The 26852-nt window shown below is 42.5% G+C and overlaps 1 protein-coding gene across 5 annotated transcripts in view; it reads right to left on the bottom strand.

Moving 5' to 3' along the window:
* LOC107150034 (contactin-4) overlaps positions 1-26852 on the bottom strand; it is an 874282-nt gene that overhangs the window by 482255 nt on the left and 365175 nt on the right. Inside the window, exon 1 of one of the 5 annotated variants that reach the window (XM_015494935.2) lies at positions 6418-6958. The exons of the other annotated variants lie outside the window; for them this stretch is intronic. The gene's annotated coding sequence lies outside the window, so the exon portion shown is untranslated. Of the gene's footprint in view, positions 1-6417; positions 6959-26852 lie in introns of those variants that run through there. 5 annotated transcript variants of the gene reach the window in all.

Raw genomic sequence — 26852 nt, 5'->3', positions numbered from 1 at the left:
GGGATCTGTACCAATCTTAGGTCACCCTGCGCACCTGTTAGCCTAAAGAACTGGTTTCCTCCTGATCATTCATGAGTAAAGTCATTTTTTAAAGCGTTCGTACCTCTTAAATGTACTTACATGCCACAAAAAGGCGCTTTCAACAAGAAATGTAATACTACAGGAGATGTTAAGAACAGCAATCAACTCGATACCTCTGTGGGTTCAAAAGGGAGACGAGGGGGCCCTGCAGAGAAGGAGCCTGTCAGTCTAAATCTGTGGGGTGCTAGTCTTCTCTCTGACAGCTGGACGGGTGTCGGAGTCACGCACTTTGAATTACCAGATTCACACTCCTTGCACACAGGTCCTAAAGATGCCACAGACTGTGTTTGAACACATGATTTGTTCTGTTCCGGGAGATGTGGTTGTCTTCACCTCTGACATCGGGGTGATGCTGGTGCGTGAGTCTCCTGGCCAGTCTGCAAGGCACGAGTTCGGCAGTGAATTCTAACCAGCTCGGGGGCCACCTTCTTGCACACGACCGCATCTAATCAGTGACAGGACTCATCCACCGGTTCATATCCAGTTGGCAGGGTTCTGTATGCAAATACTCGGGACATCTGCACCATCTTCCTCTGGACGTGATGCTTGGTGGAAGAGACACAAAGCTAAGGGCATGCAGTTCATCAGGATTGTGGTACCTTACGCTCACCAGGACTATGAACTTCAGATTCCCTTCCCCAGCAGTGACTGTGATTTAATAAAAGCAACCTCCTCGGAATCAGTCTTTCTACCCCATCTGCAAGGAGGACCTGGGGTCATACAGATAAGAAGATGGTGATGTGGTGGATCGGAAGCCCAAGAACTGGAGAAGAAAGAACCGAGGCGATTTCCCAGCAACCTGTGTAAATCACTAAGAATTTCCACCATCCTTGTTTACCAACGTCCACCAAACGAGACAGGAGATCCCCCATGCGCTCCTCCAGAAATTCTCATTAAAATGAAGCAATCTCACTCTTGAGCCATGATGCCCACTTCATTTAAGATAATTATATTTTTAAACCTCCTCAGCCAGCACTGTCAAGTGCCAAAAGCATTCTCTGCACCCCCCTCACCCCGCCCCATCTCTTCATTGATCTAAATTTCTTAATCATTGGCACCGCAGCTTGGCAGTGCCTAAGCCAGCTCCTTTGGAATGACTCCCAGCGCCCTTACCTTGGGTATTTTCACTTCCCCACCACCATTTCACAGAGCTGCATGAAACCACAGCTCTCTCAACCGTGACAGACCCATTCATTCCTCCACATCCTTATTTACATGGTTTATTTATTTATTGTGATTCATTTATTTTTTTGCTTGCAGGGCAAAGTGATCTCGGGTTTCTTTCTGGTAACCCTGAAATCGGATGCCTGGCCCAGTCGGCTTCTCGAAATTCCATCCCATCTTCAAAATGTGGAGCTCTGCTTTTCATAACGTGCTGTGAGAAACACTCTATTCCTCCGCCGTTTCTTCTGATGGGCTGCTTTCAATATTAAATCATCGCCTTCCTCTCTTGGAAACAACAGAGAGGCTTCATGCAGAAGATTCACAAGGTCTTGCACATGCCTTCTTGGGAATAAAGGTCAAGAAAGGAGAAGCTGTGCATAAAACCTGAAGCCCCAGCTAAGTCCGATTTACAACTTTACCTTTCTCACTACACAATAAAAAACAGTCTGATAAACCAATTGTTGGAGCTATTAACTAAGTGATATGGAACTAGACATCTCAAATCATTGGATGTCCTGGTTTGAAGTACCTGAAGCCACCTGCTAACTTTATAGTCGAGAATTTGAGAGCCACAGATAATCAAACGTTCCCTGGGACCATTATAAATATATATATTTTGCACCGAAACAGTCTTCAGTACAAAAGTCATTTGGGTTCTGGGAGATGCCTGTCTATCAAAAAGAGAAATTATCTCACAAGACTCATTCTACTTACAAAAGGCTAGCAGCCTCCAAAAGCCAGGGTAGCTACCCCCCCCCCCCGGGCTTTATGAGATTTGAAAAATTAATTTTATACTCTGCATGGATTACATCAAATACGGTCCACAAGTTCAATAAGGAATGACATTAATATTCATACTTCAGCGTAGTGAGCCACATAGAGTTTTCCAAACGGCAAAAAACGGAGAGGGAAATGCATATTCCAACTTATATTTAAAAAGCTGTCATAACACCACTCTGATCTGGAGGACGATGAATCCATCAAAGCTATTACTGTTTTCAAATGGCCACTTAACATCCATCCCAGAATATGCTCCATGCTAAAGAAGTATTTATATATAAGCATATATGTCGTCAACTGTTAAGCTGGATATTAGCCCGTCATTATTTTGTGCCATTCCCAATGTGTATTTATTTCATCGAATAGTGAAAGAAATAATAATAATAATAATAACAATAACAATAATAAAAAACTACTGTGTTTGTTGTGCAACTATAAATTCGGGAACTAATTTAGCTTCTTTCAACACCTGCAGGGAAGATGGTCAAATGAAGTCTATCCACAATTTGGTTCAAGTAACTCCAGAATCATTTAGCTGATGGTTTTAGGAACTTGGGACCGCGTCTCTTTTTTAACTAAGAGATTGATCTAGCAGCAATCCATAGTTCAGCGATGACCAGAAATCATCATAGCAAAAATCGCCCATGAAATAATTTTCTTGTCTTAAATTCGAAATACATGGCTCACTCAACGAGGCTTCCACAGACAGACTTATTTCTTCATGAAATAACTTATGACTTTTATTTATCGTTTAATAAGACAATAATATCTTAAGGGAAAAATAAGGTTCTTTGATGCACTTTTCTTTTTTCCTAAAATAAAACTTATTCCCTGCTCTGCTGAAATGGACTCTCACTGGATTTTTTTTTTTAATTGTTTATTTTTAAATTGACTGTTGTTAGTTGAACACATTAGAGTGAAATTTGCCTGATCAACTTCAACACAGAATGTAGGATAATTATTTCACTTTAAAAAAGGGACCTGGTAGCCGAGTAGGGTAGCGCATGCCTAGAATCCCAGCCACTCGGGAGGCTGAGGCAGGAGGATCACAAGTTTGAGGCCAGACTCAGCAACTCAGTGAGACCCTCCATTTCAAAATAAAATCCAAAGGGCTGGAGATGTAGCTCAGAGGGAAATTGCCCCTGAAAACAATAGGAAGAGAGGGAGGAGGAGGGCACAGAAAAAATAGGAGCAAGCGAAGGAAAAGTTGGAAGAGACAGAAAGAGACAGGAAATGAGGGAGAAAGGGAAGAAGAGATAGAGGATGAAAGAAAATGTTCTAGCAATGTTTCACGGGGGTGACAACATCACACTTCTCCCAGTCTCCAGGTGTATCCCCAATACATCCAAGGAGTGAGGGGTTCTAGGGAGTTGTCATGAGTTACACTTTGCTAACTTACAAAGCATCTCTGAAATCACACTTCATTTTACAGGGGGATCCTGAGGCCCAGAGAGGTGATGCAGCTTGCTGGAGGCTGCACAGCAACTTAAAGGAGACTAACTCAAGCTTTTGCCATCACGGGGGTGTGCAGTGTGCACTTTAACAGTAAGTACAGAAGGGATTGCTGATGTTTGCAATCATCCAATTGAGTAGGATGACGGTATGTAGAGAATATCAGCTAATGTTTGCGATCATCCAAGTCATTAAATTCATTATTTTTCACTTGACCCTAACTTCACTTTTTAATCCTGCTTTGGAGGCAGTTTCTAGAACTTCGTTTCTCGCCTCCCACCTGTGAAGGAAAGCTGGGGGGTGCAATTTGTGCAGACAGGACCTGCTTATGAATGCAGCTGAGGATGCTATTGAGTCCTTCTTGGGTCTCCCCCAGAGCTGTGGGACACAGGAAACCATCTGTCAAGAGCCAGAAGCTCCCAATACCAGGGACTCTGCTCTGTGTTCCTGTGCCCCTGGTCACAGGACTTTTTTGGGAGTGTTCAACAGAAGCATCTTCTCGGAGCTTAGCAGGTGCTGTTCTTGGGGCTGTGCAGATACCATGTACAAGTTTGCTGGGGGGATTTGCACACATGCAAACACAGACATGCTATTTATGAAGCTGCAGGGCTTCTCTGTTTCTCTCTTTTATGGCCCTTTGAACTAATTTTAAAGACCAATCCAATCCCCTGGTTTTAAAAGCACCTCTTAGAGGGTGTCTGTGAAACCCATCTGGCTGCCCCATCTGTCAGGCCAGCGGACCCTAAACCCACCCCTGGAGCGTTCAATCCCCTTTCCTACAGATTAAACACGACCAGGGAGGTGAGGCCCCAATTTTTTTTAAGAAAATGACCCAAAACATTTCTAAAGTCATAAGGACACAGGACACACCTTGCAGATATACCTTCCTGAGCGCCATGGTCACCAGCTACACAAATGCGTGACATCCTAAGACCTGAGTTGAAATTTCAAAATAGGTGAGTGGTCCATAAGGGTCAAATTTAACTATTTCAAGAATATAGTCCTCTACAGAAAGTAAAATTTCCTGCAGATCTCCCCCCATCCTCAAAAAAAGCAAATAAAAAAAGATTCAGTAGTTTAGCCATAAAAAAAAGTAGAACTCAAAATAATAACACAGCATTGACTAAATGACATGACAGAAGTTAAATATTCGTAAAACACACATACACAGGAGGATACTAACTCACTCTATTTCTGTTATACTCTTAAAACATGAGATCATGTATCCGCACTAGTCAAAAGCAAAAACCAAACAACAACACGAACAACAACAAACTCGCCGGTCATTATTTTAAAATATAGCCAAGACTTCTGATCACTTATCAAAGTCAGCTCCGGATTGGAAGAAGGCAAGAGGCTATTCTTTTTTGGAGAAGATAATAGGACCACCCCAACCACTGGCCATTATATCTGATTTCAGTATCAAACCCTGAAAGACACTTACCTTTTTTTGCCAAAGGAACAGACTTTTGAGCCAGGGCAGCCCCAGGACTGTGTGTACCCGGAGGAATGTCCCCCATTCTAGCTTTCCTTCATTTCCGCAGATGTTCAAAACCTTCCTGATGAGTTATTTCTTTTTCCCTCCAAGCTCTGAGCGTACCTGTGCCCAAGCCGACGGGCATCTATTTTGAGCCCTCTCTCTCTAGCGTTATTCTTCTCAACCCGATCTAATGAGGGCAGCTTCTTTGGAGACGCTTGGCAGCCTGTGTGTATTCTCTGCCTGGAGACGTACTATCCTGTCTGTTCAGGGAAACTGGATTTCCACTCTGGAAACCGTGGGATCCTCTGGCCCCAGGGTGTCAAGCTCCGTGTGGGGTCTGACACTGCCTTTCAGGTATGAATGATTTCAAGTTCCCTTTGGTCGACGTCAGCTCTGGCCACGGGTTCCCGAGTTCTAAGACTTTTATTCCAATTCTATATTTTTTTGCAACAGCTCAGATGTTCCACTTTCAACTCAGAAAGAAGAGTGTGATTTATATTTAGGTTAGGGAAATCCTCCTCCGGACAGAAAAATCCCACAAATCCCTTCCAGGTTGGTGACAAACAACTTTTCATTTCAGGAAGGCATTGATCATTGGTCAGATATGCTATGCAAATCTTATTAACGACGATATTACATTCTAATACTGTTTTCATGATTGGGTCCGATGCATGAATGAGACACATGGGTTTGATAGATTGCATCGGGGGATACGTAAGCGTTGGATGAATCTAGATAGGAAGTGATGTTTGCCCTCTTTTAATGATGTTACCTCTTCAAGAGGGTACTTTCAAAAGCAGCACCGTGCTGACAGCTCCTTGTGTTTAGATGCTGTCCGATAGAATACAAAAGGAGATGGGCGGTTTATATGAACAAATATTCCTAATAGTCCCTGTTCCCCCGGCTGCAAAGTTTCCAAACAGCTTCTGAGTGAAAAACAAGAGAAACTTTTCCTTTTCGTGCATTTCTTAGTGGCACCAGAGAGCAGCAAAATAAACCAAATGCTGGAAATTCTGACGCATGCTTCTGTTATACAGATGTGCATGCAAAACCACCTCCTTACATACACACATCCAACTGACATTTTTCTTGGAATGGCCAGAGGTTCAGGAAAAAAAAAAGAAATAAAAGATAAATATCTGCTCTAAGCATCCTGGACACCTCCAGATCATTCAACCATGCATCTGAATTAAAAACCGAGCCAGACAATTTCTCGACTTCTGCAAGAGCCTTCCGAAAGGTCCCTTGTTTGCTTGTATGAATCAATTATATAAGAGATCTGACAGAAACAGCAAGCTCTAAACAGATTACCCTCTGTCTCACCAGCTTGGTTCCACAAAGTGCAATGGAACAGAAAATCAAAGGCTGTTTGCGAAGTCACATTCACAGGGAGCTATAGGGAGAAAAAGAGGGAGGTGTGTGTGGGGGGGTGGTGGTGGAAAATCCACCCTGGTACTTACAGACGGTAAAGTACAAGGTCCCAGTTTCGCCGTGCATGTGAGAGCAAATCAAACTGACCAGTTTTCTGCTCCTACCACACGCGCATCATCCACGCAGAACAGGCCCTTATGGATGGCTGAGGCAGCTGGAGAGATAATGGGACCATATTCTCAGCTGGGACTGGAGATGCCGAACGGCTTGCTTCTCTCTCCGCTGTGCATGGCGCTCGGCCAGCATTAATCAAGGAGGACCCAGCTTCGTGGCTGTGTTCCCCAAAGGATCGACGTAATTAGCCCATGAATCAAAGATGTACCCTGGGAGCCCCGCATCCATCTCTGACTGGCTCTCCTCACATCCAGCCTGATTAGGAAGTTGGTTCTGCGATCGAATGTATTCAACCTTTCAAAACTGCACCGAGACTCGCCTAGCGGTTTTTGATAGATTTCAGGGGAGGGTTTTGCAGAGGAGGGCTCCACTTCCCAATGGGCAATTTTATGTAATTCCTCAACTACAGAAGATGATCAGACTGGTGGTTGGGTGCCTATGGGGAGGTCTCCCCTACGATCTGCTCTCCCTGTTCGGGTTTCTCAGCCCTTTCCCAGGGCAGATGCAGGCTGCAGCCCCCGTCATCTCCCCTGTGGATTGGATGCAACGTGGACACGGATTTCGTTTTCAAGTTCAGTCTCTGGGGAGGCTGGATGATGCACTAAAGCCGGTCTCTATAGGGGCATTTTATATCCTTAAAGGTGTGCTTCTATACTGATTAGCAGAAATCCAAGACAAAGCAGAGGGTCTAGCCTAGTGCTTGGGTCCCCTGTATCCTAAAAGTAGCTTGTGATGAGTATTTGGGTGGTATAACATTAAAAAAAATACACATCCTTCTTTACTGCGTCTGTGTGGTACTGCACTCGGGAGATTCAAAACTGGCAGCCTGTCGCCAGGCATGGTTGGGCAAGAGACAGACTTTGTAATTTGCAAGGGAATATTTTTAAACTGGGGGGGCGTGTGCGCTGCACTTTAGCAAAATGGTACTCACTCTTGACTTTGCCCAGGCACACTACCTTTGGGCCCCTGAAGACATTTGTTTATGTAAATTTGACCTTCATTGAGCAAGTCTGGGTTAGAGATGCAAAACATTCTGTTTCCAAAAAAAAAAAAAAAAAAAGAGGGGAGAATCCGCTCACTTGTCAATCATTAAAAAGTGGAAAGAGGCACTCAGGTGATGCTTTGAGGGTCGCCCCCATGCCCAATAGCTGGATGTTAAAGAGTCAAAGGGACAAAGAGTAAACACATTTAAGGAGTCAGGAATCTGAGTTCTAATCCTCACCTTGCTGCAAAAACATGTGGTCGGTCATAGGACACTTCACCTTTCTGAGTTTTGGATTTATAATTTTGTACAATAAAGGGTCTTGGTCCAGGACCCCGAGGACTCTGGGGACATGACACTCTATCACGGTTGGAGGAGCTTTGAAGCTAGACCTCCATTGCTAGGGTTTGTATACCTCTTACCAGCATCCGAGTACCAAGAACGGGGTATGCATTTTTGATCGGCCCAAATGTAAGAGTGGGGAGTCTCTGGTACCTTTGGGGGTCCCATGATCCAGTGGATATGAAGTGGCATTTTGGAAAAATTGAGGCACTGTCATTAGAAAGCCTGAATACATTATGTATTTTGTACATTTATTTTCTGCGAGTAAAAGTGGGGAAGAAAACATATGGGCAGAAATTGTACACAAGCTGTGTCTACCTAAGAGACGCATGTCTGCCATGTCTACCTGGATGGATGGATGGATGAAGAGTGAAGTTCTGCTTCAGGGTACCAAGGAGTAGAACACCGAGATATTATGAGAGAGTTGGTATTTATTTATTTTTTAAAACCCAGGGGTGCTTCACCGCTGAGCCACATCCCCAGCCCCTTTTAACTTAGAGACAGGGTCTCGCTAAATTGCTTAGGGCTTTGCTACGTTGCTGAGGCTGGCTTTGAACTTGAGATCCTCCTGCCTCGGCTTTGGTGTGTCTGGGGTTATAGGCATGTGTCACCAAGCTTGACTGGGCAGAATCCTTTTATATTTAACTTGGATTGTGCCTTCTTTCTTTCTTACAGTCTTTCTATCCAAAGATAGAGAAAGGCAGGGCTTCCTGCCACAGGCTCATTTTTTTTTTTTTTTTTTGGTGAACGTATTTATGTATGTATATATATCATCAATGTCAAGGTCACCCAAAGTGTCTCAGGATTCTGATGCTAATCTTGAGGAAGTAAAAGGAAACTGGATCAACCCTTTTGCCATGGATTCTTCAACAAGCAGAGAAGCAGTTCTCCTGAAAGATACCATGATTTAGGACAAGATAGATACAGCCAAACCCTTTGGTGACCTTCTCAACTCAAGTCTTCTAAGCCAGATATGACAGCGAATAGTGACAATACACAATACGGGGAACGAGGAAACCGTCCCATTAAATTCTTCTACAACTTTATTGACTTTGGAATTGTTCTGTGTCGGCTCCACGTGTCTTTGGGAGTATTCTCAATTCTGTTTTGGCAGATGACACATTCCTTATTCTCACCGGGGTCCTGTTGCAATTTGGCGTTAAGTTAGGAGACGACGGGCACAAATGTCACGTTTGTCATCTTTACCTGGCTCGTTATCATTGGGACTTTAGCACACTGACTTTGTGCAGCCCGTGTGAGGTGCTCGCAAAAATAGGTTAATTAAATAGCAATCCTGCCTCTCTGTCCTATTAGCAAACACTGCCGAAGCAAATGAAAAGAGGAGCGAATTAAAATACTAAAGTGTTGATTCAGTGGTACAGTGGAAAATAAATGGTTTAATTGGTTTTAAGTTCTATTCAATCCCTGTTTGCCTGGTAATTACTTTGATTCATCTCTGATTATGGTATGTGAGAGGTTCACTTTGACATGGTGGGATTTACGCCGGTTCCTAATGGTAGGTGACAATCACCAACTAGACATTTCTAACTTAGGTTCATTCTTTATACCCCTCCGCCCCCCGCCCAGATGTACCATTTAACATACAAAGTCATTGATAATAAAAACCTAAACCTGGGAAGTGATTTTTTTTTTTTACAAAGTCGTTTATAATAAAAAACCTAAACCTGGGAAGTGATTTTCTTACAGAGTCATTTATAATAAAAACCTAAATCTGGGAAGTGATTTTTTTAAAGGTGATAAGCAACATTAATGTCAAAATAAAAATACCAAGGAGAGGTAGGGTAAAGATCCACATGATTAGTAACTAGAAACAAAAGAAATCATCTCTGCGAAAACAAATACTTGTTGTGTGGCTCCAGATGATGTATCAGAAGCCTAACTGCACACAGAGATGGTTTTCAGACATTGCACTGAAATTGCAAGACACTGTTTCTCTTTGGGACGGTGAGGAGTCTGCAGTTTCAACACTGCTTGTCATGGCTAATAAGTACCTGGGGAACGGGGCTCCGGAGGTCTCTTTCTGACCATAATACAAAGAATCAGCAAGTTAAAGAAAGCTCTGAGCCTCAGCAAATCTAGGGGCAAAAAAAAAACGATAGTTATGGCAACAATTTCCCAACAGGTTGAGGCTTGATCGATATTTTTCAGTGCTTCGGAATCTACAGCAGGATGTTGCCAGATGTGCATACAATTGCTCCTTCTAGAAACTGGTTACATTTTCCTATTCCTCACGTCGCTCACTGAGAGTCAGAGTCAAAAAGCTGAGACAACTGTGACATCTCTCCAGCTGGGAACAAAATTTCAAAAGAAGGCAGTGGTTCAGAGATCGCTACTCAGGGCACCCACTGGAATGACAATCTCTGCAGCCATGACTCGACTTTCTTTTCTAACCCAAAGCAAGGGAGCCGATAATAAAATAATCAAGAAGCGAAATATGGGACCATACTGACTTCTAAGAGATAATCAGATTCCTATAGCAATGACCCTCAGAGACCTAGGTCACAAACTGAAAACCGCCTTCATTGAAGAGCAAGTCAAAATGACATCAGGTTGACCCACGAGCTCGCAAAACACCTCAGAGTGTCTCCATATTTGTCTACCACCAACCACTCAGAAGTTTGGAGTCACTATTGGTTAAACAGGTCGACTGATTTTAGGTGAGTGAGTGTGTGTGGGTAGAGAAAGAGGGGAAATTAGTTTAGGAGTGGAATTTCCCACTTGATTTTTTTGGGGAAGGGGAGGATCAGGGTTTGAACTCAGGGACCCTCGACCACTGAGCCACATCCTCAGCCCTATTTTGTATTTCATTTAGAGACAGGGCCTCACTGATCTGCTTAATGCCTCGCTTTTGTGGAAGCTGGCTTTGAACTTGCCATCCTCCTGTCTCAGCCTCCCCAGTTACAGGGATTACAGGCGTGTTCCACTGTGCCTGGCCCTCCATTTGCTTTTTGATGTAGAACTGACTGATTATGATGGTTAAAGGGCAAAGTGAGTCAATTTTCTTATTCAAGAAGGGAATAAAAACACTCTTCCTCCGAAGATTCTGTTCTTCTGTTCCCATTATAGCACAACTGGGAATGGGGAGCTGTTGGCTACCAACATTCTACAATGCGTGGGATGGTCCCTGAGTACAGAGAGTCACCTGGTCCGCTATGTCCACAGGACCATGTTTAAGAAACCCCAACCCAGGAGGAGCATGGGGAGGTGTTGATAGCTCCAATTCCTAATCCCGGTCAGCGGAGATGTAAAAAAACACACCACCTACAAACAGGGTTGCTCTTAGAGACAGGTTCAGCAGCTACTTTGAACTCTTTGCCTTGGGATGGGCTTTAGACTTTGCGGTATTCCTTTATAAAAATCGCCATGTATTTAGCACAACGAGCTAGTTCAAAAGCCAAGAATGGACTCTTATATCAAGTCCATCCACAGGCATAATTACGTGATCTGCGGCATGACACATGAACATCAATCAAATCAATGGAGGGGCCCTATAAGGCCCTCGCTCGCTGGAAGATGACGTCCCCAAAACTAAATAGAACAGCAACAGCGAACTAACGTCCTGCCAGCCTCTGTAGTGATCCCTCCTGCTTCTGATCATCCCAACAAACACCTCCTGCAGGAAAACTGAGCTCCATGCAATTCCAAACCGGTATTTTCTGTCTCTGGGATAGCATTTCCCATGTTCCCTACCAGGATTCCCATCTTCCTCTTCAAATGCAGTTTCAAGGGATTCATGGATTTTCATCAGGAGATCAGTCCTTGGGCTGCTTTTATTGACACATCCGAAAAGTATTTACTGAGCACCTACTAAGTTCCTCGTTGTTGAAATGACAAGAGAGAGAGAAACCTCATCTCTGCACATCTGCTTCCTTTACGGACTTTGTGCATTTCTTTTGTAGCCCTCCATCATTCTGTCTGGCTCCGAGAAAGATGACTGCATTTCTCATCATGCACTAGGGTCATTATTATTTATCATCGGCTTTTTCCGCTAATGTGGTACTCCTCGGGCTCCACGGCTCTGCTGGTTGGGCGCTTTGCTTGGCTCCTGGGAGCAAGGGTGCGAGGTGGATGGCGGGGGGCTCTTTCTTTTAGACTTGGCAACTCCTGCACCAACTACAAAAAAGCCTTGTTCAGGCTTTTATGGGAGGGGATCACGTCTAACTTAAAGGGAAAGCGCCTACCATGCTATCTATCTGTGGCAGAGGGAAGGAGAAAAGAGAGAGTTACTTCCTAGGGAAAATAAGCAGGGGCAGATCTAAAGAGTTTGTTCCCTAAGATTACCAGAGTGCGTCACCCAGAAAAAAGTGAGAGTTCATTAGAATAGGCAAAGCCTCTCATCGCAGGAATGGAAATGAGAAAGGTACCCTCTTTTCTTCCTAAATGCCTTGAAAAAAAATAGGCTCACCTATTTTTCCCCTTCAATGCATATAACAGAGATGCAGAGGACGAGCCTTAATTTCAGAATGCATTCACAGCCGAGGTGCAGGCAGAGGTCAACTTGCTCTCCGAGTGGAAACCTTCAAAGATGCTTTCAGGGAGACCCCTGGGTAAATTCCAACCCTCGTGTTCTCCTTCACCTGGATGATGTGGGGACGCACAAGCAGATGCCCACAATAGGGAAATCACCCTCCACCTAGGAATCTGAAATCCATGTGATGCACACAGTACAGCTCCATCACCAGGTGTTACTCGAAAGCCTGTGTCCACCCAGTGCCAAGGGATGGATCATCCTGGGTCTTTGCAATTTTAAAACAGTTTGCAAATTTACAGTCTTGTATAGAATAAAGCAAATGTATTGACCTTTAAAATTATCGGGGCAGGACGGATCTAAAATCATAATATATAAAATGTAATGATTTGGATAAGGCTACAGAGAATTCAATGTCAACTTATCATCCAGATTGTCCTCAATGGTTTATTTTCATTGATTGATAGATTGGTACCAGGGATGAATCCAGGGGTGCTTAACCACTGACCGACATCCCCAGCTCTTTTTACTTTTTCTTGTTTCGAGATAGGCTCTTCCTAAGCTGCTTAGGGCTGGGCTAAGTTGCTGAGGCTGGTTTTGAACTTGTAATCCTCCTGCCTCAGCCTCCTGAGCTGTTGGGACTACGGGCATGAGCCACTGTGCCTGTCCCATTTATTTTTATTATTTTTTTTGAAGTTCCAACTTACAGAAAAGTTGAGAGAATGGTGCCCTGGATACTGAATTTCTTCTGATGTAGAAACAGTATGCACACGGTCTGCTTTCCATTTTTATTTCATGCCCCATCTTTCTTTCTATTACTTATTTTTTTCTGAATTATTTGAGAGTAAATAGCAGATAATCATAATATCCTATCTGCAAATGATAATTCTAAGGATCTACCAAATATTTCCCTAGAGAAGAATAATATTCTTATATACGACCACACGACAACTAGCCTATCCAGCAACTTGAACACTGATACAGAACAGTCATTTAATATAGAAACTAGAGTCAGATTTTCCCAATTGAGCCCAAAATACCCTTTCCAACTGGGACCATTTTTATCTGTCTTTTTCTGTTGCTGTGATCCAATATCCAATTACGTATCAGACAGGGATTTTTATCTTGGTCATGCCATTTTTGTATAGAAAAGAATTTCTCTGTCCTGTGTAGCATTTTGGGACACTGACATTTACCAAGAGTCTAGACCCATCATTTACTTACTTATTCATTTTGTGGGTACTGGAAATGGAATCCGGGGTACTCTACCTCTGAGCCAAAGCCCCAGCCCTTTTTATTCTATATTTGAGACAGGTTCTCGCCATGTTGCTAAGGCTGGCCTCAAACATGGGATCCTCCTGCCTCAGCCTTCTGTGTTGCTGGGAGTTGTTGGAATTACAGGTGTGTTCCACTGCCTCTCCTGTGATGCCATTCAATTTGAACTTTTTCCTTATCATTTCTTCATTATGAATTCAAGAATGTTGTCAGAGAAACAATGTATTTGTGATATTTTATGCTCAGTGCACTATAGTGAGACAGGCAAGTCCTGCCAATTGTCTAGGATTGGTGACACTGAGTTTGATCACCCGTGTCTGTGAGGATGGGAAGGTCAGTTGTTAATATCTGGGGGATGTTTTGGGACTCTAGAAATACAATTCTTTCTTACAATCTTTCAGCAATTGGTTTTAGAATACACTGATGAGCCTTCATGGAATCATTCTTTTATGATAGTTATAAAAAAATCTAGATATACTTAATCAACCCCAGTAATCCATATCTCTAATGCACCTCTCTCTCAGTTTCTTTTCTCAAAGGATCCCAATCCCTCTGTGGACCCTTTCCCACGACCCGAGAAGGGCCCTAAGGGATGTCATTCAGGAAATACTAAATTTGTGAAGTTTTCTCAAAAACAGAGAGACCAATGACGACAGTTCAAGCTATTCAGAGTAGTCAAATGACCCAGGAAAGATGCAGATAAGGGGAAAATCTAATTCTTACTATTTCTTTTTTTGAAGGAGGAGAGATGGAAACGTTCAGGATAAACCTGGAGATAAGTGTTCTTGTTAAAAGTGTTAAATTAAATGTCTCATTAGCCATCCCTCTGTTTTATTTACGAATGCTAAAAATAATACACTTTAATCAGATTAGGGTCACTTTCAACTTCTGCAGAATGCATTATGAATATATATATACACATATTCTATATATATGCATGTATATATGTGTATATATATACACTATTCTATATATTCATGTGTGTGTGTGTGTGTATTTTTTGTGACAATACTAGAATTTGAATGCATGGGTATTATGCCACTGAGCTACATCCCCAGACTTTTTTTTTTTCTAATTTTGAGACAAGGTTTCATTCAGTTGCAGAGGCTGGCATGGAACGTGTGATCCTCGTGCCTCAGCCTCCCAAGTCACTGGGATGAGAGGTCTGTATCACCAACATCAGGCTCAGGATGCTCTTAATATGAAGCAGTCAGAGTCCCCCTCCTGACATTTTAACTGTGTTAGTCATCTTTTTGTTGTTGTTGTTGTTGCCGTGACAACCTGAGAAAACAACTTGAGGAGGAAATATCTATTCTGGCTCCTGGTTTCCGGGCGTTCCATCCCCCAGGGCCTGGGCCCACTGCTGTGGGGAGACAGACCATCCTGGACGGAGGGCGTGGCAGGGCACAGCTGCTCGCCCCGTGGCAGCCAGGACGCAGCGAGAACAGAAGGGGCAGGGGACAAGGAGTGTTCCCCAAGTGCCTGCCCCAAGCACCCTCTGTTCTCCTTTGTCCCCCACCTCCCTCTAACACTCTTAGCTACGGATCCCCAGTTGGTCCACGTATGAGGGCAGAGCCCCGAGTTCCACCCACTTCCAAAGATCCACCGTCTCAGGACAATACTGCTTTGGTGACCCAGCCTTCCATACGTGAGCCTTTGGGGACATTTCGGACCCAGACCCTAACAACTATTCCTTGATCTCCGTTCGGTTCTGTGGTAGCATGGGGTTATAGTTGTGAGCATGATCATGCTCACCCCTCTTTACGGGGGGGATCCTTCTCATCTTTTAGGGGCAACTAGTTGCTGTCCTCCTCTGTTCCTGACCTTCCTTAACCCGGGGATAATGAGATGGTGAGAGTTCAATCAGGTAAAGTTCTTAGAAATGCCCGGCACACTGAGCACTCAATGGATGATAATGATCCTAAAATGCATATGATTCCTTAGAAGACACAGAGACTGACCCCCATAAATACAGTTATCCCATACTAGACAGAGGGGCCATGGGAGAAAAGACAGCCTCCTCAACAAATGGTGCTGGGAGAACTGGAAATACGTATGCGGCAAAATGAAACTAAGCCCCTCTCTCTCACCAGGCACAAAACTCAACTCAAAGTGGATCAAGGACCTAGGAATGAGACCAGGGTCCCTGAGGCTAATAGAGAAAAAGTAGACCCAAATCTTCATCATGTTGGATGAGGTCCCTACTTCTTTAACAAGACTCCTAAAGCACAAGAAATAAAATCAAGAATCAATAAATGGGATGGGTTCAAACTAAAAAGCTTCTTTCTTCTCAGCAAAAGAAACAATCAGGGAGGTGAAGAGAGAGCCTACATTTGGGGAGAAAATTTTTGCCACACACACGTCAGGTAGAGCACTCATCTCCAGGATATGTAAAGAACTCAAAAAAAGTTAACACCAGCAAAACAAACAACCCAATCAATAATGGGCCAAGGAGCTGAACAGACCCTTCTCAGAGGAAGAAATATAATCAATGAACAAATATATGAAAAAATGTTCAATATCTCCAGCAATTAGAGAAATACAAATCAAAACCACTCGAAGATTTTATCTCACTCCAGTCAGAATGGCAGTTATCAAGAACACAAACAACAATAAGTGTTGGTGAGGATGTAGGGGGGAAAGGCACACTCATACATTGCTGGTGGGACTGCAAATTGGTGTAACCACTCTGGAAAGCAGTATGGAGATTCCTTAGAAAACTTGGAATGGAACCACCATTTGACCCACTCCTTGGTCTGTACCCAAAGGACTTAAAATCAGCATATTATAGTGACACAGCTACATCAATGTTCATAGCGACTCAATTCATAATAGCTAGACTATGGTACCAATCTAGGTGTCCCTTAATAGATGAATGGATAAAGAAAATGTGGTCTATATATTCAATGGAATATTACTCAGCTTTAAAGAAGAGTGAAATTATGGCATTTGCCACTAAATGGGTGGAGTTAGAGAATATCAGGCTAAGCAAAGTAAGTCAATCCCCAAAAAACAAATGCCGAACGTTCTCTCTAATAAGTGGATTCTGATCCATAATGGGGGCAGGGAGGCATGGGGAAAATGGAGGAACTGTGATTGGGCAAAGGGGACTGGAGGGTAGGGATGGTGCATGGGGGCAGAAAAGATGGTGGAATGAGATGGACATCATCACCCTAGGTACATGTGTGACTGCACATAGGGTGCTATGCTACATCATGTACAATCAGAGAAATGAAAAGTTGTGCTGCAATTGTATACGATGAATCAAAATGTATTCTGCTGTCATATACAGCTAATTAAAATAAATTAATTAACAAAAAAAGAAAATGGAAAAAAATTTCTAGCCAAACTTTTATTGTAAAATTTTCAAATGCACAGAAGGGTGGAAAGACACAGCAAGCAGGCAAGGGACTCCTACCTGGAGTGTACAATTCACATTTTATTATGACTACTTTGTCCCATAGCTAGCCACCCACGCATCCCTCTTTCCTAGCCATCCATCAATCCCATCACGGATTGATTTTAAGATGCAGCATTCCTAAATCCATCCCCTCTGGCCACCCTCCTTCCACTCTCCAAGAACGTTCAGCTACGTCCCCTTTGAACTCTCAGGAGACCCAGGTACATTGCACTGTAATTTTATGCACTCACTTCTTCAAAAAGACCATGACCTCCTGAAGACAGCAATCCTGTCAGTATTGTAGTCCTACCATCTAGCTCAGCGACAGAGCTTCACAAATGTCTAAAGAATTAATGAGATGGCCTAGTGCAGTGGTGCACACCTATAATCCCAGTGGCTCGGGAGGCTGAGGCAGGAGGATCTTGAGTTCAAAGCCAGCCTCAGAAACAGTGAGGCCCTAAGCAACTCAGTGAGACCCTGTCTCTAAATAAAATACAAAATAGGGCTGGGGATGGGGCTCAGTGGTTGAGTAACTCTGAGTTCAATCCCTGGTACCCCCCCCACCAAAAAAAAAAATTAACGGGTGCTTTGTGTGTGTGTGTTGAAATTACACAGCCACTAAACAAAACAGATTTCATCCAGTTCTTCTGTAATTTAGAATTTCAGTCATAAGGTTTAGTGGTGGCAGGATAACAGTAATAAAAGCATTCGCTATTAAGATTGACGAAAGAGCTTTTATCTTAGACTGGAGACACCACATTTCTAGCCGAGATTTGTTCATTTATTGGTCAAGGGTCCTCACAGGAGGCAGGGAGTTTATCTGGGAATCCTGTTCTTCATCTGCAAAATCAAGGTGCGGTTCCTGGAACGGGGGAGACTGACCTCCTCATTTTATAGTCACAAAAAATGCCGGTTAAAAAGAAGTCAAGACTAAAGCAACCTGGATGTTCAGAGATGTAGGGTGAGCATGGAGAAATGAAGGTCCAGGCCAAATTATACCATTTTTAAAATCTATACATTTTGTATGGGAAAAGCCCCTGTGTGAGCATCATACCTATCAAAAAAATATACACATACGCATATGCAAAAACTCCCCACGCTGTGCATTTAATATCTTCTGTGCATTTTACTGTATATAAATTATATTTAAGCTGGGCGCAGTGGTGCATGCCTGTAATCACAATTTCAAAGGAACTGGAACACACATGTATCATGAAACAGGTAGGGGACCCATTTGCCCCAAATCACCACATTCTGATGGAAAAAAAAAAGTACAAGTAAGACATAAATAAATGGAGAAGAAATACAACATGTTCATGCACTGGAATACTCAACTAGGGAAAAAATGCAAAATTCTCCCCAAATTAATCTATGGCCTTAATAAAATTCCTATCAAATGGCCCACAAGTTTTCCAGTAGACATTTAAAAGCTTATTTTAAAATGCATATAGAAAGGCACGAGCCCTGTAATAGCTAAAACAATCTAGACAAAGGAATAGAGTGGGAGGAATCACTTTATCCTATAATAAGGTTGAACCACATACCTACATTAATCATGACAGCGTGGTATTGGCAGAGACACAGACCCACAGATCAATGGATCCAAACAGAGAATTCAGAAGCAGACCAAATGTGCCCAACCGCGTTTCTTTCTTTCTTTCTTTCTTTTTTTTTGTAATGGTTCTATTAATATATAATTCACATACCATGAACTTAACCTCTTTAAAGTGGATAATTTAATGTATTTTAGTATATTCAGAGTTGAGTCACTATCATCGTTTTCTGATGCAGAATAATCATATCCCTGTGAAAGAAACTATGCATCTATTAGCAGCTGTTCTGATTTTTGAGAAAAGGACCAACACAACTGAATAGCAGAGAGATGACTTCTTCAACAAAAGGTGAGGAGCCATTGATTGAATATCTATGGCAAATGCACGCTCACCTAAACTTTGCACCTGAACGTTGAGAATTAGTTCTGAATGCATTGTGAGCTTAAATATAAAATAGAAAGCAAAAATATATTTTAGAAAAAAAAACTAACAGAAGATCTTCAGGATACAGGGTTAGACCAGGAGCCTGAAAATTCTTGGTCTTCATACCAAAAATATGACACATAAAAGAAAAACATTGAAAAACTTGGACTTATCAAATTAAAACCTCTTGCTCTGAGAAATACTCTGTTGCACAGATGAAAAGGCTAACTAAAGCTTAGGTGAAAATATTTGGAAATCAACATATTCAGCAAAGGATTATTATCTGTAATACAAAAATAACTCTAAAATAAGATTTTTTTTTAAAAAGGTAGAAAATTGATTTTAAAAAAAGACACAGAAAAATGAATGGATATTTCAATAATTACCATTGTACACCATGATTGAGTGATTTTCATTCCAGTGATAAAGGTTGGCTCAACATACATAAATCAATAAATGAAATTCAGCACATTAATAGAATTAAGGACAAGAACCAAATGATCATCTTAATAGGTAGAGAACAAGACTTTGACAAAATTTAGCACCCATGCATGTTAAAAATGCAGGAGAAATTAGGGATAGACATCCTTGTCTTGTTCCTGATTTTAGGGGAAATGCTTTCCATTTTTCTCTGTTTAGTAGGATGTTAGCGTTTCTCTGTTAGCATGATGTTCCCCTAAAAATCAGGAACAAGACAAGGATGTCCACTCTCACCACTCTTATTCAACCATAGTTCTTGAAACGCTAGTCAGAGCAATCAGACAAGAAAAAGAAATAAAAAGGATGCAAACAGGAAAAGAAGAAGTCAAATCATCTGTTTGCATATGACATGATCCTTTATCTAGAAACAACTCCACCTGAAGATTTCTAGATCTGATTAAAATAATTTTTTTTTCAGCAAAGTATCAGGATACAAGATCAAGATCAATAAATAGATTTCCTATACTACAATAATGCATCTACTAAGAAAGGAAACAGGAAGACTTTCTTATTCACAATAAAATGAAAGAAAGATGTAAAGAAAAAGAAAAGAAGAAAATCTGATGAAGGAGCTAAAAGACTTCAGTGCAAACTGTAGAACACTAAAGAAGGAAATCGAGGAAGACGTTAGAAGATGGAAAGAATGAATATCATCCAAATGGCCATACTACTGAAAACGCTATACAGACTCAAGGCAATCCCCACCAAAATATGGATGACATTTTCATTTTCATTTTAGGATGTCCTAAAATGCATCTGGGAGAATAAAAATTCCAGCCAGCTGAAGCAATCCTGAGCAACCAGAATGATACAGGAGGTATCATAATACCTGATTTCAGATTATACTGTAGAGCTACAATAACCAAACAGCATGCCATTGGCACCAACCAGACATGGGACTAAGGGAACCGAATCCAAGACACAGATACCAACCCACATAGACACAGTCATCTGATGCTCAACAAAGGTGCCAGAAACATATGTTGGAGAAAAGAGAGTCTTTTCAACAAATGGAGCTGGGAAAACTGGAGAACTATATGTAGTACAATAAAACTAGGTCTCTATCTTTCACCAAGTACAAAAGTCACAACAAACTGGATCAGAGACCTAGGAATCAGACCAAAAACTTTGGAGAATCTAGAAGAAGACATAGGATCGGCACACCTCCATAAAGGCTGCTAGAATTACATTATGTCTATATAGGAACAGACACAGAGAATTCTACCTTTATGTATATTTACAAAGGGCCAATAAAAAAAAAAAAACTATATATAATAGAAGACCCATGGAGTAGTGGAAGGAGACCAGAGGAGGGAGAGAAGAAATATTGGGGACTAAAATGGAGAAAATCATATTCCATGCATTTTTGATGAGATAAAATGAACCCTGCTATTATGCAGAATTATAATATGCTAATAAAACAGTTTTTAAAAACGCACAATGTGATACAATACACACCCACCAGAATGGCTAGAATAATAACAGGAGCAAATTGGGTATGGTGACGCATGCCTGTCATCCCAGCGGCTCAGGAGGCTGAGGCAGGAGGATCTCAAGTTCAAAGCCAGCCTCAGCAAAAGTGAGGTGCTAAGCAACTCGGTGAGACTCTGTCTCTAAATAAAATACAAAATAGGGCTGGGGAGGTGGCTCAGTTTTGAGTACCCCTGAGTTCAATCCCGGTACCAAAAATAAAATAGAATAGTCATTTCTAGGCAGGATGTGCTGAAACTGGATCATTCCTATACTACTGGTAGGAACGTAAGTGGTACAGTCACCCTGGAAATCATATTGGCATTTTCCAAAATGGACTAAGCTGATATTACCATCAACACAGTGATTTTACACATCTATTAGGCCTCTGTTACTCAAGCACACATCACCATACGTAAAATCAATATTTATTAAGCGCCTATCAAATTCCACATTGCAAGAATTCACGTGCATTTGCACTAACCTATGAAAATGATAATCAAATAGGAAAAGCCCACAAATTAGCCACATATTAGCATATTGGGATACAAGAATTTTTTTTTCCACTAACATGGGCCGACTAAACTTCAATGGCTTATTTGAAATTTTAACCTGTTTCTAATTCAATGAATCACTGAATCTGAATAATGGAGGGAGCTGAGACACCAGTAAGCAAATGAGCGTAACGATTCTTCCAACGCCTGGTCATTATCTGGTTGGTGCCGATCACCGGGGCGAAGAGCTCCAAAAACAGTTGGCAACAGTTCTGGGGTTTGTAGCCTGGGAGTGGAACAGATCAGTAATCGGGGAGGAAGTTCAATGACTGCAGATTCCGTCAAGTCCTCTTGAAGGAATCAAGTCACAAGATTAGAGAGTGACACATTCTGGCTCTTCTTTATTCAACAGGTGGCAAGAAGGTATTTCTGGGGGTGTCTCGGACCATGTTTCTGGAAGAGATCAGCATCTGAATCGACAGACTGAACAGAGACATGGACCTTCACCATTGAGGTCAGGTCTCATCGATTCCCTTCAGAAATCAACAGCTTAGGAGGATCCGGGTGCTCTCCTTCGAAGTTGCAACAGCTGTCTCCTCCTGTCCTCGGACCTCAGAGCTGCAGGTTTAGACTCTGGGGTCACAGTATCCGTCCACTGCTATCCCTAGGTCTGTGGCCTCCACGACCCCGAGACTCAGTTCTCATAATAGATCCCGTGCGCATCATGTGGATGCACAAACCTCATTTGTTCTGGTTCTCTGGAGAAACCTGGCTCACATACGGGAAAAACTACTACCCACATCTCTTGCTCTCATTTGGAGGGAACCATATCTCTTGGTCTTTCCTTAGTGAATGTGGAGGAAGCAACTTCATGAAGGTGTCTCAACTCCTTCTTCTGTTTTTTTTCTCCTGGAACCCCCCCCCCCCATCTTCTAAAGGGATGCCCTAACTCTGTTCTCCAAACCTTTAGTCCTTTCTTTGCAGAGGGATGCAGGAGGCTGAAGTGGTTCTAGTGCACAAATAACCAAGTAGGTAAATTTGTTCAGTTCACGGGTGAAATGTTAGCACTCTACCTGATCATGAGTCTGTGCCGCAGTTCTCACTCTATCAGTAACAGAGAGGCATTTGGTAATTTTGTTTTGGTACGAGGGATTGAACTCAGGGGCACTCGGCCACTCAGCCACATCCCCAGCCCTATTTTGTGTTTTATTTAGAGACAGGGTCTCACTGAGTTGCTTAGTACCTCCCTTTTGCTGAGGCTGGCTTGGAACTCATGATCCTCCTGCCTCAGCCTCCTGAGCTGCTGGGATGACAGGCGTGGGCCACTGCACCCAGCTAGACTTCTAAAATCCCCATGTTTTAATGGGATCTCTAAGGATGTCCAATGCCCCATCAAAAATGAGGTATTAAAATGAAATGCGCTCGTTAGACCACCACCGAGTAGAAATAACCCCATATGAACCACGTACATCAAATGTCATTGAGCATGAATGGCTTTACGTCGGGTTCAGTTTTACAGTGCCTTCCGGATGGTGCGACACATTTAGGATTTTGTCAGAAGGAGACATTTGATCAACTTTCCTTTATTTCATAACTACTACACAGAGTAGAGTGTGCTAAAGGCTAGCATCTCCCAGGGGGAAAAACACTATCTTTTTAAGTCTAAGTTTTCTGAGAAAGCCCGTGTCCGCATCTAATTGCTCTTGTCATCAGGACGGTTTAGGGACAGGAGATAAGTGACAAGCCGTGCCTTTCAGCCACGCATTGCGGATCCTCATTCTGCTGCACCTCTGTGCACGTTCCAGAGGCTGAGCTCGGGATCCAATGTGGAGCCCTTCACACTCAATTACTTTGAGGCTTGGCATCGGTTGATTGTGTGTGTGTGGTTTTTTTTTTTTTTTAGATCCAAACCAGAGCTATATAAAAAGGGCCAGGCCTTCACTCCTAAAGGAAGCAATTGTTTTTAAGAAGGCATCCGTCCAACAAGCAATTATTGAATAAGTCCTATGTGCAAGGAGTCAGGGATTGAACACACACCTAGGTCTTACACCTGCTTTCAAGGGACGAGAAGTCCAGTGGAGAACTAAGAATCCCACAGATAAATATTTTAAGAGAAAATTGAATAGACCTCTTGGAATTTAGAAAAAAAAGAGGAACCATGATTTCCCTCCTTGCACTTTGAAGCATGTACTCCGGTGTTTGAAAGGAGAACTGTTAGAGTTCCTAAACAAGTCTGGATGGCGCCTGGCAAAATGCCAGAGGGCGTGGTTTGAGAAGTAACAAAAGCGAGCCATTAAGTGTGGAGATTCCTGATTGGTTGACTGCTGTATCTAGTTTATGCTAATTAGATAAGCTGTGTGGAATGTATAAATACCGCTCCTGTCCTGCAATAAACGGCTCCCACTCCTGCTGTATCAACGTACACAAGTTATTCGTCACCCCCAATCTTGGACACGTAGGCATGGCTGTTAAACGTTGATCATCACGCTGAAGGGGGAATTGTAAATGATCTCTGTAGCTGCTCTGCCAAGCCCCGGAGCCCTTTCTCCTGATAAATATCATCTCTCCACTTTGGAAACGGTCTTGAATATCGAAATTTTGCTGATGGCTTGTTCGACCTTCCTCCCAGGAATGAAGATTGTAGTTCCCCATAAAATTTCCCATAAATCCTCAAGGAGTTCGTGAATGTTGGGCAGAGAGCTCTGCTTCAGACCACGAGAATGTTATTCATGGAAAACGTAGCAGATCTCACCCTTTTCTAAGAACTTCTACACGGTCTCCATGTGATAAGTAGTTTGGGTATTTCTGTTGTTCAAAATTAGTAAGATAGAGGAAAAAATTAAATGACTCTTTTGACTTTATGAATTTCTGAAATTATTTACTGGGGATTATGTCCAGGGTTTATAGTTCAATGTGTTTGTAATCTTCTGGAACTTTAATTCTCATGGAACTTTATCAAAATTGGTTCAAACTAGATATAATAATAATAATAATAATAATTATTATTATTATTCAAATAAAAGAGAAGTTCATTGCTGACTCACAGGAGAAAAAAAATCCTAATAAATAGTCCATGGTTAGTATAGTATTTCCACAATCATCTCTTAAGGACCTGTGATTCTTCCACTAACTTTCTCCACTATGGTAACATATTACTTTCATCCTCAAGATCACCACTTGGTCCAAGATAGCTAACAGAGGTCCAGTCATCCCATCTGCATTCCAGGTAGCAAAAAAAGTGAGAGGGATGGGGAGGACAATATACGATAGTTACCAGCCGAATCATCTCCCTTTAAAGACACTTCTCAAGAGTCGCTACCCCACCACCACCGCAGATTTCTGCTCACGTTTCTCAAGACAGAACATAGTCGTACGATCACATTAGTTGGGCATGTGCCTGCAATGGTAGCGCCTCGCCTGGGTGCACTGAAAATGGTTGTTCTGTTATTAAAGGGAGGAGGGCTATTGGCCGGAAGCCACCATGCCTTCCATCAGCAGTTAGTTAACACTAAGTATTCACACCAGCAATGAAAGTACAGCGGCAGAAACCAGTGAATGGGGACTCCCGTTGCTGAGAAGCGACCAGTGAGCTCTCTGTGTGGGTTCTGTCTTGTAAATGTCTCCCAGATATTCTAAATGGGACCCCGCTACCTTCAGTCCCAAGGATGTCATTTTCTAATATGTAAATGATCCCACCATTTAGCAATAATGCAGTTTAGACCTGTCAGGATATTTGGGTGGCCCCCCCCACACTGACTTAATTATTTTAGAGCAGATACTCAGGGCTTTTATTTCGTTTTGTTTTAAATAAGAGTATCACTTAATCTATTGAGGATCCCACTCTTGTGGTTGTCCATGATGCAGAGTTTCCCTGATGGTGTCTTCAAATACAGACCGAGGGAACTTAGGTCTGATTAACTACTATCTTTCCTATTCCCCTCCCCCTCCATTCCCTTCGGTCCCCTTTGTCTAATCCAGTGGATTTCTATCCTTCCCCTCTCCACCCTCCCTTGTTTGGAGTCAGCATCCACATATCAGAAACAACATTTGGACTTTGGTTTTTCAGGACAGGCGTATTTCACTTAGCATGAGAGTCTCCAGTTCTATCCATTTACCTGTAAAAGCCATCATTTCATTCTTCTTTAATGCCGAGTAATATTCTATTGTGTACATATACCACAGTTTCTTTATCCATTCATCAACTGAAGGGCATCTATGTTGCTTCCACAGTTTAGCTATTGTGAATTGAGCTGCTATAAACATTGATGTGGCCGTGTCCCTGTAGTGTGCTGATTTTTAACTCCTTTGTGTATATGCAAAAGGAAGGGGATAACTGGGTCAAATGGTGGTTGCATTCCAAGTTTTTGAGGAATCTCCATACTTCTTTCCAGAGTGGTTGCACCAATTTGCAGTCCCACCAGCCATGTGTGAGTGAACCTTTCCCCCCACATCCTCACCAGCATTTATTGTTACTCGTATTCTTGGTAATAGCCATTTTGAATGGAGTGAGATGGGATCTGAGTGTAGTTTGGATTTGCATTTCTCTAATTGCTAGAGATGTCGAACCTTTTTTCATATTTTTTTGACCATTCGTATGTTTCTTCTGCGAAGTGTCTGTTCAGTTCCTTTGCCCATTTATTGAGTGGGTTTCTTATTTTTTTTTTTTTTTGGTGTTAAGTCTTTTGAGTTCCTTGTATATCCTGGAGATTAGTGCTCTGTCTGAGGTGCAGGTGGTAAGGATTTTCTCCCACTCTGTAGGCTCTCTTCATGCTCTTAATGGTTTCCTTTGCTGGGGAGAAGCTTTGTCTGTCATCCTAGAACCCTGAAGGAGAGCCCTCGTTCTCAACTGGAGGTGACCTCTCAGTTCCAGTGCCTTCAGAGAGCTTTAGCAGATCTGAGACAAACCCCTGGGACAAAGCCACCCAGAAATCTGACCCGCTAGGGAGACCTACATTTCAGACACTTAAAAGGAAGAATTCCTGATGCTCTAAAGTAGGTGCAGAGAACATGATCAAAGCGTCAGAGCCACCCCTCATCCAGAATCCAAACCGTATTCACTGAGCACCTACTGCATGCAAGGCGCAGTGCTAAGAATCCGGAAGGCAGCATTTCCCCATCTTCCAGGAGATTTCAATCCATCTTTACTGAATAAACTTCAAGGGGTGCACAGATACATTACCAAAGTCGACCACAAATGGCAACAACACTTCATGGCCGTAACGGTCACATTTTCTGGTTTACAGGTAGAGAGAAATATTGGGAGCTGCGAGTGAATCATGGCTTGGAACTATGTCACCCTGGACAGTGAGAGGCCCCTCCTGGGAATCCTTCCATGCGAGAGGTGACTCCTGTTGACAGGCAGAATTCTTGGCTGGTCATGGATCTCAATGGATGCAGTTGGGGAACTTCAAGCTCAGTGAATCAAGCCAGTCCCCCCCACCC

Source organism: Marmota marmota, unplaced genomic scaffold, assembly GCF_001458135.2.
Source record: "Marmota marmota marmota unplaced genomic scaffold, marMar, whole genome shotgun sequence".
NCBI lineage: Eukaryota > Metazoa > Chordata > Mammalia > Rodentia > Sciuridae > Marmota > Marmota marmota.
This window is presented reverse-complemented; position numbering and strand designations above follow the sequence as displayed.